This window comes from Solanum tuberosum, unplaced genomic scaffold (genome assembly GCF_000226075.1).
Source record: "Solanum tuberosum cultivar DM 1-3 516 R44 unplaced genomic scaffold, SolTub_3.0 scf00018, whole genome shotgun sequence".
Lineage (NCBI taxonomy): Eukaryota > Viridiplantae > Streptophyta > Magnoliopsida > Solanales > Solanaceae > Solanum > Solanum tuberosum.
The window spans coordinates 1,722,075-1,726,931 of record NW_006238944.1 but is presented as its reverse complement, the minus strand read 5'-3'; positions in this window follow the sequence as shown (position 1 = coordinate 1,726,931).

Here is a 4,857-nt window from a genome sequence, read left to right as displayed (position 1 = left end):
ACATTCTCATTATTATATTTTTAAATGAGAATCATTGAGGCACATGATAGTACTCAGAGCTGTTTGATAACTCTTAATTTCTTTATGGTCCATTGCACTTGTAATAATGAGTTACATTATTAGTGATCTGTGCAGTTGATATGATAATTGTTGTTCAAATTTTATATTACATGGAGATTTGAGTTGTACAAATTTTATAACTACCCTGCTTCATTTCTTCTTTTTGAAAACCAAGAAATGGATAGAAATTTATGTTTTCAAAACAATAGAATTATGCATTAAAATAATATAAACTTTTTTTCTCACTCAATATTCGTATCAAATTAATTAATGTAAGACACATGTTGCGTATATGTTTAAACCTTGATCATTTAACCATGATTAATTGATCTGATTTGTCACTTTAACTTATAAGGTTAAGTTATTTTGTTTAACGCGTAAATACTGAGTGCGGATAAGTGAAAAAATGTTTTAGCCTCTTGTTTATATTTTCTTATTTGGCATTTCATGTATGTCCTTTGATGTACAGACAACATCTGCTGAGTCAAAAGTGCTAGTTCAACTACTCTATTTTTTAAAAAAATAATTACATTATTATATTTTAAGAGCTAACATCAGCTCTTTGGACTTCCATTGTAGTTTTATACTTAAAAAATTGTCAGAATCTACTTCAGATTATATGTGAGGTTTTTTTTTTTTTGCTTCATACAATTAATGTTGTTGTGACTTAGAGAGACAGAGGCCTTGTTTATGTCATAATTTTCTTGATTTTTGCAATTATTTAAGAGCTCTGACTCTCTTAATGTCACTATCATCACTTTATAAACCGCAAAATTATAATAAATGAAATTATAAAATTAAATTTTGGATTCCAAATGACTACTTATTCATTGATGGGCCATCTGTCTTTTGCTTGTTTTGGACCTTTGATTCAATAATTAATTGCACGTTGCCCCTTGCATTATAAGCACCAACGAATTGATGGGTGACTTTTGAAATAAATATATATTTTTTATTTCAATCCATATTTAATAAGGACGGTTGGTTAGTCAAACACTCTCATGTCTAGAAGATGTGTGTCACGAAGATAAGGATACTGAGGTGGATGCGTGGTTATACTAGGAGAGATAAGATTAGAAATGAGTATATTCAGAATAAGGTGGGGGTGACCTCCATAGTGGACAAGATGAGGAAAGCGATACTAAAAAGGTTTGAGCATGTGAAGTAATAAAATCACTTTTCAAAACTCTCTTTCAACTTCACCATCACCATCACAATCTATTCCACCCAGACACCATAGACCATCAACCCTTGACTTCCAACCCTCGACCTACTAGCCCATCACACGACCCACCACCACCTTTTGCTCAGCCCCACACCCTCTCTTAACCCACCACTCTCTCATCCTCTCTACCGCGTGAGACCTAAATTCTTGATCCTAACCCAGGGTCTCGACTCGACCCCAATCTCAACATCAATCTAGGATCCAACTCTCAATCGCGACTTGGGAATCAATCTGAGACCTGATTCGGGACTCGACTTTTGACTCCAATTGCATTTCCAACCCAGGACTGATCAACTCCTGACTTCGACATAGGATTCAACTTCCGACCCTGACATAAGACCTAGGAATTGACTCATGGCTCTATCTCAGTGTTCCAACTTGGGATCCTACCTTGATCTTGATTCGAGACCCAACTTGCATAATATTTTTATATATATAGAAGTTATGTAATGCGTGTTATTTTTAATACACCAAATTAAACAATGTATGAGAGATAATCTCAGCATAACTAATGCAAACATAACTAATACACCATAACTAACACTATTCTTATACACCCTACCAAACGACTGCGAGAGGAAAAAAGAAGGTGATTGGGACAAGCAATAGAGCGTGGTTGGAGGAGATTTAAAGTATGGAATAAGTTCTCCCTCCATGCCCTGCCTAGCCATTCCTAACTCCCATTGAAATTGTTCTCAACCATCACTTTCTATTCCTGGAATCAAAGTTGTGTGGCCTTATTTAGCATGCTTGAAGCTATCATATACTTTATCATTCAAAATAGTAAAGCTTATCATGATATGTTCTTTCATTAAAGATTTCTAGTTGCTACCATTCATGTTGCTCTTATTACTATTATTTATTTATATTTATATTAAACAAAACAAATGTGTGCAATTATGTAATGTCGACTTGCCTATTTTCAAAAGGTACCGTGTCGAAACTTGAGTAGCTATATATCAAGTCCACCATCACATCGAAGTTCATTAGAGTCGTAAGACTATAACTTACGGACAATGGTCATTTATACTTTGACAAATAAATTATATTTGTTATTTATTATATTTTTCAATATATTGGTAAATATACCCTAAATTATAGTTGAAAATAAAATGAATAAATAAATATTTAGTCTGAGGCGTTGATATTTCGTTCTCTTTAAGGAGGTTGTAGTTCACCGCGGAATAATCTATACCGATCCCAACAGTATAACTCTTGATTTATCTCCTCCAGGACACAACAACGCCGTATAACTCAAACAACTCTAAATTAGTTGAAGAGTCCATAGCTCCACCAATAAAACATCTTTCTTCAATATCAAATACTGTTTTTCTTTATTGTGAATTAGTTGAAAACTTAGAATGTTTTTCTTTGTCTCAACTTTTCCTTCAATACACTAGCTAACCTCAAAATATAATCACAATATAATATTTCACATCTTTTTTCACTATCCAATACAAGGAAGAAAACATTCTTTATATAGGTGTAGGATTAAGAATGTGGATAATCATTTGAAAATTAGTGGGACAATTATAGGAGCTAATTAATGAGGAGAGCATGTCATTGCGGTCGCATGAGTTACAAAGAATTATTATGCTACCTTTTCCCCTTTATGCCTACATAATTATATCATACGCTTAATATTTCAATTTCTAATATTAAAATGCACAATAACACCAACACTTTTAACATATTTGTCTTTTTTATTCAATTTTAGGATTATATATACGTTTATATTAAAAAAAAAAACTCATATTTACCCTAAGATGTTAAATTTTCATGTCACACCTTAATTTCCGACACAATGACACTTGTTTTCAATTGCATCTACAAACTCATTTAAAAAAAATTGATCTGCCCAACCCATTAAAAATTTAAAACTCAAAAACTTCATCGTTCTCCCCCACAAATCATATCGTGTCTTTAATTTTGAATGTGTAGCATGTATAAGTAACATATTAACAAGATTACATGCGGATGGTGCATTTATACTGAGATAGTTACAAGGCCTTCAAAATTTGTATCTTTGGATCAAAGATCCACCCTTAAGAGTCAAAGATCCACCCTTAGAGCCAATAATCATATAGTAATTTTTGTGTTTTCAAACAAATATTATTAATTATCGGGTTGACTCTCACACTTGTTAATGTGAAGTGGATCGAAAGTAGAGAAACTATCGAAAATGTTAAAAAAATATTTTTCATAAAGGCATTATACATAAATATGTCCTTTAACTTGACTTCAGCTGTCATTTATGCCCTTCTACTTTGGGTATGCATAACTAGACACTTAAACTTGTATAAAACTGAACAAGTAGACACACACGTCCTAAGTGACGTAATACACGTAGGACGGTGACATAGGACACAAAATGTCATGTAGGATGAATGTGCATGTCTATTTTTGTTCAATTCTATACAATTTTAAGTGTCTATTTGTGCACACTCAAAGTAAAAAGGATATAAAATCAGTTGTCAAGTTAAAATGTATATTTATGTATTATGCCTTTAAAACCACACACATTTAATTCACTAATTTTTCAATTTGATACGTCACTTGCATGCAATTGATAAAATCAGATGTCCACAAGATACACATGTATCGAATTGATAACTGAATAAATTGAGGTGTCAAAATTAACAATAGACCAAATTTGAATAGGTGATACTGATATATAAATACACATTTGATTGGTGGCTTTGTTCATTTGCATTGTTATTACGGAAAAGGGTCAAAACTATCCTTCAACTATTTGAAATAGAACAAATATACCCTTCAATTGTATTTTGACTCAAAACTACCCTTTCCGTTTTACTATTGGATCACTTCTACCCTTTCATTTAACGGAATAAGATGTGACATTCAATGTGTAAATATAATGCCACGTAGAAGTCCACCTAATCACACTCACCCGAGCTAATTGAGATGAAGGTGACAAAAAAGTCTTAAAATTAAAATTGGTGACAAAAAAAAATTGTCCAAGTCAAACCTCTTCTTAATTAGTGATTAAGATAATTAGGGATTAAAGTGTAATATTTAAAACTTCTAAACTTTTAAAATATTCAAATAAACCCATTCCAATTGTCTTTCTTTTTCTTTCTTGCAACAGCAGCTTGAAGCCCATTTCCAATTGTATTTCTTTTTCTTCCTTGCAACAGCTTGTAGCAGAGAGAGACGACATTGTTGCAAAAATATTGTTGGTGACTTCCAATACCTTCGTCATGGTCATCTTCGTCATAGCCGTCTTCTACCTCAAGGTAACACTCTTTTCTTTTCTTTCATTGTTAGGGTTTTGAGATGGTAAAGATTGAAATTTCATTGGGTTTTATTAGGCCTTCTTTGTTTTTAGCATATGGAAGTTTGTGGGTTTAACGATTTTGCTTGGTAGGGTTTTCTTGGGGAAAAAATGTGGGTCTTTTACACAAGATTTGTGTGCTTTCATTGATCCTTCTATTGTTTTTTTTTTGTTATCTATGTGGGGTTGTTCTTATCTTCTTCTATGTGGTGATTGATGGCTCTTTAATGTTTGCATTTTAATGTTTTGCCCTGTTTTAGGTTCTTGTTTCCTGTAG